This window comes from Euprymna scolopes, chromosome 10, assembly GCF_053919585.1.
Source record: "Euprymna scolopes isolate OS-2025 chromosome 10, ASM5391958v1, whole genome shotgun sequence".
NCBI classification, from domain to species: Eukaryota; Metazoa; Mollusca; class Cephalopoda; order Sepiida; family Sepiolidae; genus Euprymna; species Euprymna scolopes.
In genome coordinates this window covers 119,975,503-119,987,823 of record NC_136491.1, presented here as the reverse complement: position 1 = coordinate 119,987,823, position 12,321 = coordinate 119,975,503, and positions in this window count along the sequence as shown.

Below are 12,321 nucleotides of genomic sequence, written 5' to 3'. Positions count from 1 at the left end.
GTGTATATGTGTGTATGTATGTGTATATATGTACGTATGCGTGTATCTATATATATGTATGTATACCAATGACCGTCTTCAGTGTCATGTCTGTTTGAGCGTGTGAATTCGCCGGCAGGACTAAAAAAAGTCATTGTTGGGTTCATGGACTTCCAGTGTCTGAGGGAGTGGCACTCGTCTCATAAGATGTTTCAATCATATATATATATATATATATATATATATATATATATATATATATATATATATAAAATGTCGTTTTTTGACGTTCAACTATATATAAAAATGATATTATTTTTGCACCAACCTAATATATAAGTCCCCTTTTATGGGTTGAGCAATTGTAAATATACTTCCACCTGACGCGTATTTAAACGATTAAGTGAAGCCCACTATTTTTTTCGTAAACAAACTGATAGTTTGATCACTTTACAACGGGCAAACGTTAATTTAATAGACAGGAGAAATATTTACGGGCACTGATTCGTGGTCCGATGGTTAGAGCTGCAAAATATCAATACGACGGTTGTAGGTTCAATCCCCGATTGGAAAAAGGTGTATGTCTACCCGCACTTATGAGTTGTGATACAGCGAAACAGTATTTGTGTGGATGACTATATATATATATATATATATATATATATATATATATATATATATTCCTCTGTCATCCCCTTTTGAAAAGATGGAATCGCCCGATTGTCGAAGACAAGATGCAAGCAAGCAAGAAAACAAGCAAGGTTTATATATATATATATATATATATATATATATATATATATATATAGGCAGCATTTTGTCATTTAGACAAATATTATTGAATAGCACGGAATTATTCTGTTTTACAATTTTCCTTTTTATCTCCTCCAATCTCCGAATAGTCCTTTTTGTGTTCTTCTCGAAATTGTATATGTTGGATCCATAATCGCGAGCGCTTTCGACAGTAAAAAAAAAGAAAAAAAAAAGAAAAGAAGTCCGCCCACCTAACTTGTAACAAATTACCACGTGACTAGGAAAAAATATATATAAGTAAATTAAAAAACAATCTCTACATTTTATTTCTACAATATGCCTGAGGTTAATAGAAGTATTTCTGTCGAAAGCGCTCGCGATTATGGATCCAACATATACAATTTCGAGAAAAAGACAAAAAAGACTATTCGGAGATTGGAGAAATAAAAAGGAAAATTATAAAACAGAATAATTTCGTGCTATTCAATAATATTTGTCTAAATATATATATATATATATATATATATATATATATATATATATATATATATATATATATATATATATATATATATTACCAAAGAACTCTGATAGAGTTAATCAGGTCTGTCTACGTTAAAAACTATAGGATATCAATTGTTAAAACTTGGTGAACAGGTTAGGCATAGTTTAAAGCTTATTATTTGTATCAACTATGGTTAGATTGCGGAAATGATTTGGAATTTTATTAACGATTTCATAGGAGGTATTTTTGGGATCATATATATATATATATATATATATATATATATATATATATATATATATATATATATATATATATATATAAGTTGGTTTCTTCACAATGACCAAAAGGACAATCATTCCGCAACACTATTTTGTTTTCACGTTTTTTTTTTTATTTCGCTGATTACCTGTTTTTTTATTATTTTAGTAGGGAATCCGATTCATGCAAATATGTAAAGATAAACATACCTCAGTTCATAAGCATATTTATTCATCTATCTATCTAGCTAGCTACCGACAATAGAATTATATCCGTAACAATTCAAATATATCTTCGCATAAAGAAGTATCCAATATTGATGTACAGATTAACTAAGGCCTTTCTTGTATTAACAACCCCTTTCGGTTGCCGCCATAGCTTGCATTCTTTCGGCCTCAATTTAACCAATAACTCGTTTCGTTTACTTTTAACTGACCAATCAAGAAGAAGAAGAAGATAAAGAAGAAGAAGAAGAAGAAAAAGAAGAAGAAGAAGAAGTGGCCTAAATTTGATGCTGCTTGACTGAAGGAGATATAAAGCGATTGAGAGTAGAAAATTTCTCGGCATGTCATTTATATCATCAGGAAGCTTTCCATTCTTTGTAGCTTATGCTGATGGCGCAGTGGATAGCCTCGTCAACTTTTAAAAAATAACATTATTTTAATTTCAACTGGAAGCCCACACCGATCTAGCCACACTGAATAGCTGTGATACAACGACACAGAGTGCCTATAAATGAATGCCCACTAACCCCTGAATTACGTTGAAAGTGAAATTATTCGTTGCCATTAGCCATTCAAAGTTCCTCGTACAACGATAAGAGAACTCTTCGGCAGTTAATAGTGTTTATATAAATAATATAAATATGCAAAACACTTGGAAAAATATTACAATTGGTTTGTAGATTTCTTTTTAAATAGATCTTAATATTTTGGTTGAAATCGGATGTTGTTTTGTTGTCACAGTCCGGTTTGAGTAAAACACAAGTCTGAACGGGGGGTGGTGTACCGACAAAGATGTCTTTGTTTTTAACATTTACGGCTATGTTATAATTATTTTCACCACTTTTACCGGACAGTTTATATGTTGTAGAACCGATTGTATACACAGAACCTTTAACGGAAATTTTATCGTTACGTTCAACGAATTTTATCCCGTTGCACGAGACTAAGAGTTCTAAAAGAAATTTAATTAAAAAAATAAAGAGACCAAGGTAAACTGGTATAAAATTTTATCAAAAAGAAAAATAGAAAAGGAAACAATGATAGAAAAGGAAATGTATAGTTCGACTGGGCTGCAAAATCAGCCCCTCTGGCGGTTCTTAAGGACTCTTTTAACAATTATACTTAAAAAAAAAAATTCGGCGTAGTTGGAACACGTCAAGACTTCTTACCCTTTTTTGTGTTATTCAATGCAGAATTAAGATACATAAATCATTAGCAGTTTCCAATTGAGTTTATTTGACTTCTCACCACTAGAAATAAATCGATGGAGGATCCGTTACCAAAATTTATTTCTTTTACTTTGCTTTATTTTTACGGCATATCAACCCTTTCTTGGGTTATTTAACATCGAATTAATATTCATCCGGAAATAACATATAGATACTATTTTATCGAATAAAATAGTAATTCCAACTGTTGTCATGGGAAATTGAAAACATACTTTGTTTTGCTTGTTTCTCGAATTTATAATTTTATCTGATTTCGATTTCGTTCAGGATTTGTTTGGTAAGTTTAATAATCTCGATGGTAAATATTACTTTCTTCTTGTATTTCAAACGTCGCAACACCGCTCTGGTTCTTTCAGTTCGTCGCAACACCGCTCTGGTGCTTTTTTTTCTTCCCCAGATTCTGCTGGTTTCACTCTTTTTAAAATGGCGCGCTCAATGTTTTAGCCAATCGAATCCCGCATGACACAGCAAGAAGGATTAGCACCAGATACACTGAGAGAGGAGGAGAAAAGAAGGGGAGAAAGAGAGAAGAAAATACACCAATTAGACGGGGATGGAGAGAGTAGAAAGACACTGATAGCGGGAAAAATGAAGGGGTGGGGGTAAATAGAGAAAAAGGAAAATAAAATTTCTACACCTTCTTCGAAAACTACTATTTTTATTTGGTCATGAAAACGGAGTCCAACAAGCGAACACTAACTGATACTTAACTCTAACTATTTCAAACAACCTTCTCCACTACTAGATCAGCCCTTTTTTGTAGCAACAGTATCTCATATAAGTGGTGGATTAAATGTTGCAAGCATGTGTGAACGTTTACTATATTAGAACATCTCAGTCGACGCATGCTCAGTCATGTTATTACCAATCTGTATTTTTCGTGTTTGCAATAAAGGAAATTCGGTGTTCGTCTTAGCTGCACATTATTCAGTCTAGTGTCATTTAACACGTTCGCTTATCTCCTCTCTATATACTCTCTCTCTCTCTCTCTCCTCTTTGACAATTTCAGCAGTTTTTTTATTTGTAAATATCTGAAACCACAACATCCTATATATCTATCTCCTTTTTCTCTATCTATGGTAATGTATACAGGTATATATATATATATATATATATATATATATATATATATATATATATATGTGTGTGTGTATATATATATATATATATATATATATGTGTGTGTGTATGTATGTATATATATATATGTATGTATAAAAAATAAAAATACCAGCGGTGGTTGACGTTATGTTTTGAGAAAAATAGAAAAACCGAATGAAATTTTTAAAATAATCAACGTTTCGTCCTTATTTCAGGACATGTTCAGGTTATTGAAGTAAAAATGCAAGAAAAGAAAAAGTTATAGATCATACGAAAAAGAGAACTGTTTTTTAATCCTACCCATGTCGGGAAGGACAAACATATGTGTGCGTATGGGAAGGTTGGGTTGTTCAATGTCTATATATACACTTTTAAAAATGCTTTAAATAAATATGTACACTTTTTTTTTTTGTAAACTTATTCATTTTGTTGAAATATTTAAGGAAAAACGGGTAGCCAGGATCTGTTTTGATATTTTGTTCTTTGATTATTATTTTCCCTATGCTAGAGGCTAAATGGTAGCTAAATTTTATTTATAGCGAGTCTTAGAGACTTAGAGTCTTAGAGGGAGGGATGTTGTATAAGAGAGATTGTTCGTGTTATGAAGATTCATATATATTAAAAATGTTAATACTTAGATGTGTAATAGAAGCTCTTTGAGTGAGGAGATAGTGTTGAGACATTGTGTAGACAGTCTTAGTGTTCATATTGTGTATGTAAGGTGTGTATGTAAAGACATTCTAAACCACATGATATACAAGACATATAATAACAATTTTCACTTCACCTTTTGGTAGAATTACAACACAAAGACGACGTTTATAAAAACACATGATGGGTTTATTTCTTCTCACGACCGGCCGTGGTTTTCTGAGTCAAGAATTCAAAGCTTCACATATTAAGTTTCAAAAGTGACCGTCTCGCTTCTAGACGTTCGAATGTCCATGTCTGGACTGTCGTCTGTCGTCCTCAGACTCCCTCTCACTTTCTCTCCCAAGTTTCTAACTATATCTAGAACTTCCCATTTTCCATGACGTCATACACATGTTAAAACATGGGTCTTCTTTCACGTGTTCTGGACATGCGTGTCCAAAACCTTTTCCTTTGTTTACAAAAGGAATTTTAACCTATATTCCCAATAACCTATATTTCCAATATGTTAAAAACATGTTTATTAAATTATCTTATGTTGCATTCCTCAATTGAATTTTTCATAACAGAATTGACAACGCACATACTTTTCTTGAAACTATTTTATCTCTAAGTTAAACAATGGTTTGTTTTACATTCCATTGCTAATTCTCTCTCGTAATCTATTTCTAAACCTAAATTACGAGGTTCGAATTTCGTCTATGCTATTTCATTTTCATTTTAACTAACTCTCTCTATTTTTATACTTACATGAAAAGGGGACAGCCCTTATCATGTAACACTATGACTTTTTCTTTTCTTGCATTTTTACTTCAATATCCTGAAGATGTCCTCTGAAATAAGGACGCAACGTTGATTATTTTAAAAATTTCATTCGGTTTTTCTATTTTTCTCAATGTATATATGAATATATATATATATGAATATATATATATATATGAATATATATGAATATATATATATGAATATATATGAATATATATATATATGAATATATATGAATATATATATATATGAATATATATGAATATATATATATATGAATATATATGAATATATATATATATATGAATATATATGAATATATATATATATATATATGAATATATATATATATATAAATATATATATATGGATATATATGAATATATATATATGAATATATATCAATATATATATATGAATATATATATATGAATATAAATGAATATATATATGAATATAAATGAATATATATATATGAATATAAATGAATATATATATATGAATATAAATGAATATATATATATGAATATAAATGAATATATATATATGAATATATATGAATATATATATATGAATATAAATGAATATATATATATGAATATAAATGAATATATATATATGAATATATATGAATATATATATATGAATAGATATGAATATATATATATGAATAGATATGAATATATATATATGAATAGATATGAATATATATATATGAATAGATATGAATATATATATATGAATATATATGAATATATATATATGAATATATATGAATATATATATATGAATATATATGAATATATATATATGAATATATATGAATATATATATGAATATATATGAATATATATATGAATATAAATAAATATATACATATGAATATATATATGAATATAAATAAATATATACATATGAATATATATATATGAATATATATGAATATATGTATATATATGAATATATATATGAATATATATATATATATATGAATATATATATATATGAATATATATATGAATATATATATATATTAATATATATATATGAATATATATATATGAATATATATATGACTGTATATATGAATATGTATATATATGAATATATATATGACTATATATATATGACTATATATATATGAATATATATATGAATATATATATATGAATATATATATGAATATATATATATATGAATATATGAATATATGAATATATATATATGAATATATGAATATATATATATGAATATATATATATGAATATATGAATATATATATATGAATATATATATGAATATATGAATATATATATATATGAATATATGAATATATATATATATGAATATATGAATATATATATATGAATATATGAATATATATATATGAATATATGAATATATGTATATGAATATATGAATATATGTATATGAATATATGTATATGAATATATGAATATATATATATATATGAATATATATATATATATATGAATATATATATATATATATATGAATATATATATATATATATGAATATATATATATATATATATATGAATATATATATATATATATATGAATATATATATATATATATATGAATATATATATATATATGAATATATATATATATATATGAATATATATATATATGAATATATATATATATATATGAATATATATATATATATATGAATATATATATATATATATATATATATATGAATATATATATATGAATATATATATATATATATATATATGAATATATATATATATATGAATATATATATATATATATGAATATATATATATATATATATATATATGAATATATATATATGAATATATATATATATATATATATATGAATATATATATATATATGAATATATATATATATATGAATATATATATATATATATATATATATATATATATATATATATATACTAGCTGTACCCAGCCACGCGTTGCTGTGGCTAAATTTGGTGTAATGGAAAATTCTAATAAAAAGAGAAAATGCATGTTTCTTATATTCTATGTACAGCAATCCACTCTAAAAAAAAAAAATGAAAAAAATTATACTCTTGCAGAATTGGATCCTGATCAGCATTACCGTCAATCATTGCTTGGGCTCGACCAACAATCAGTGGATAAAACTAACGTTGAAACGCTAAATGTTTTTTTTGTTTTTTTCTGTATACAAAAATATTAGTTAGTAATTAATATTTGAGTGATGGGGGGGGGGTTACTATACACAGATTCGAAAAAGTTGTCCAAAAACAACTGAAAGCAAAGGTAAGGTAAGTTACATTTCTACCTAACTGGATAATTGCTTAGTGTTTATATGTAAGGTAAAATGTATAATCCGCTGGAAAAACAGAAATGGTTGCAGACTGTTGAATACGTTAAGTTTGGGAAATTAAGTTGAAAACTTAAAACTATACAATACAGTGTCAAAAACCCACCGAATATGTTACCATGACATAGGCTGACATAATCGGTGGGTTTGTGACAGTATTTTGTATAGTTTTTTAGTTTTAACTTACTTTCTCAAACTTAACATAATCAACAGTGTCCGCCACCATTTGTATCTTTCAAATACACCGATAAACACTGTTTTTCGAGCTGACTAAACGTTATATTAAATGAAAAGGGTTTGTATTAACAGATACAAAGAAGTTGTCAAAAAAATGAATATATAACAAATAAATGTTATCAAAGGCAAGAAAAGTAAATGTTCTACCTAACTGGATAAGATTGTAGTGTTTTTATGTAATGTATGATGTTTAATCAGTTCGAAAACATGCAGTGTTTATCGGTATATTTGAAAAATACAAATGGCGGTAGACTGTATCGAACACGTTAAGTTTGGGGAAATTTTGTGAAAATGAGTTTAAACTAAAAAACTATACAAAATACTGTTAGGAACTCACTCAATATATGTTACTGTGATGTAGGCTGACATATAATCAGTGGTTTTAAATTTTGATCGATACAGGTAACGACTTTTAAGAGCCCCTTTTGGTGATTACCTGGTTTGAGGATATTATACAACAAAATGGCAAATCTACCCCAAAAATCCGGTATTATTTTACTTTAAGGCCCGTCTCATGTTCGTATATAACGAAATATTTTATTGTAGATTTCAGTGTTCCGTTGCAAAAAGAAAGTTTTCATGATATGAAGAAATTACTTTTTCGAAAAGTGGGTGATCACTTTTCAATTTAAATTTAACTTAGAATGATCACCCACTTTCTGGCCACCTGAGAGAGGGGCATATTTCTGTGGGGGGGGGGGGCGGCCGACCCCCTGCCTCTCCAACCAATTTAAGCAGGTAATTTTAAAGGATTTTCCTAGGGTAGAAAGAAAGCCCCCACCCCAAATATCGTGACCACAAAGTGGGTGATCATTTTACGTTAAATTATTATGGAAAAGTGATCCTTCACGTTTTTAAACTAACATTTCTTCATATCTGGGAAACTACTTGTTTGCCTTAATTATAAAGGTTATTTTCGTTTTCAGCGACCCCGAAAACCTAGAGGAGTGGTAATTTTAAAGGAATTTTCGAGGATGGAGTAATTCCTCATATTTACCTTTTTTTTTCCAATAACGTAAGAAATTAAGAATTAGACAAATTTATGCACTTACCGATCCGTACTATTTTTTAAATCGTATTTCCAAATTTAATTAAAGTCTTTTTTTTTATTCAATTGTATTCTAAATAATGTTAATGCTTCTGTACTGTTCCTTGTCTGCTTAAGTTTAATTTTTGTTTATTAAATTTTTAGGTGAAAGTCCAGAATAGTTACAAAACACCCTCTTCTCCCCATGTAAGAATGGCTTTTTAAATAATAACGTTATTATTTAAGCACGGATCAATAAGTGCACGAAAAGCATTCATATTTTAGAATAGATGCAAAACTCCCTCCCATGTTAAGAATAGCTTTCTAAATAACGGTATTATTTCAGTACGGTACCTTCTCTGCATAAGTACTATCTTTTGTTTATTAAACTGTTAGTTGAAAATATAAAATAGTTACAGAACACTCTCCCTTTCCCATGTTAAGAATGGCTTTCTTAATAGCGTTATTTCAGCAAGGTACCTTCTCTGCATAAGTACCATGTTTTGTTTATTAAATTGTTAGGGGAAAGTACAGTACTCATGCAGAGAGTGATCCGTGTTGAAATAATGACGTTATTATTTAAAAAGCCATTATTAACATGGGGAGGGGATTGAATAAAAAAACATATAAAACGAGTTAAACCTGGAAATACGATTTAAAAAATAGCGCCGACAAAAAAAAACCTGTACTTTACCAACTTTATATCGAAAACCAAAAAAAAAAAAAACTCAAAAAGCAAGCGACAAACTTTTTTTTTTGGCCTTATATAATAAAGAAAAGATGTGTAAATTAAAAAAATTGGAAGATAAACAAATGAAATATGTTTTTTTTTGTTTTTACTTATCGAGTTAACAGAAAATGAAATCTTTCGTCAATTCGTGGCTGTGAAACGAATCGAACCAGTTTTATCAACAGAACAGATTCGCAGAAACGGTTAAAAAATATATTTATTTTATTTAATATTTTAATTTTAATTAGGTAAATTTATTTTAATAACATAAAAACATACCTCGACTCTAAAAATGGGTTGTCTGAAAATTTCAAATAATTTGGTAACGTAGAAATATGGTTTTATTCGTTTAGAACGAACCAACTTTACATTTTTATATATATATAGATATATGAATATCTCTATATATATGAATATATATATACATATGATTATATATGATTATATATATATATGAATATATATGAATATATATATATGCATATATATGAATATATATATATGAATATATATATATGAATATATATATATATATGACTATATATGAATATATATGAATGTATATATTTATATGAATATATATGAATGTATATATTTATATGAATATATATGAATGTATATATTTATATGAATATATATGAATGTATATATTTATATGAATATATATGAATGTATATATTTATATGAATATATATGAATGTATATATTTATATGAATATATATGAATGTATATATTTATATGAATGTATATATATATGAACATATATGAATATATATATTTATATGAATATATATGAATGTATATATATATGAACATATATGAATATATATGAATATATATATACATGAATATATGTGAATGTATATATATATGAACATATATGAATATATATGAATATATATACATGAATATATATATAGGAATATATATGAATATATATATATATGAATACATATGAATATATATTTATATATGAATACATATGAATATATATATATATGAATACATATGAATATATATATATAAATATATATGAAAATATATATGTATGAATATATATGAATATATATATGAATGAATATATACATGAATATATATATATAGGAATGAATATATATATACATGAATATATATACATGAATATATATATAGGAATGAATATATATATACATGAATATATATACATGAATATATATATATACATATATGAATATATATATACATGAATATACATATTAATATATATATATACATGAATATACATATGAATATATATATACTTATATGAATATATATATACATATATGAATATATATATACTTATATGAATATATATATATACCTATATGAATATATATATATACTTATATGAATATATATATATACTTATATGAATATATATACATATATGAATATATATATACTTATATGAATATATATATACTTATATGAATATATATATACTTATATGAATATATATACATATATGAATATATATACATATATGAATATATATATACTTATATGAATATATATATATACTTATATGAATATATATATATACTTATATGAATATATGTATATACTTATATGAATATATATACATGTATATATATATGAATATATATGAATATATATATATACATATATGAATATATATATATACATGAATATATATGAATATATATATACATATATGAATATATATACATGAATAAATATGATTATATATATGAATATATATATACATATATGAATATATATATACATGAATATACATATGAATATATGTATATACGTATATGAATATATATATACATATATGAATATATATATACTTATATGAATATATATATACTTATATGAATATATATATACTTATATGAATATATATATACTTATATGAATATATATATATACTTATATTAATATATATACACTTATATTAATATATATACATGAATATATATATATGAAGATATATATTAATATATATATACATATATGAATATATATATACATATATGAATATATATATATACATGAATATATATATACATATATGAATATATATATATACATGAATATATATACATGAATATATATGAATATATATATATGAATATATATATACATATATGAATATATATATACATATATGAATATATATATACATATATGAATATATATACATGAATATATATATACATGAATATATATACATGAATATATATATATATGAAAATATATATACACGAATATATATATATGAATATATATATACATGAATATATATATGAATATATATATACATGAATATATATATGAATTTATATGTATATATATATGAATATATATATGAATTCATATGTATATATATGAATATATATATAAATATATACGTATATATATGAATATATATATGAATATATATATGAATATATATATATGTATATATATGTACATATATATATGCGTATATATATGTAT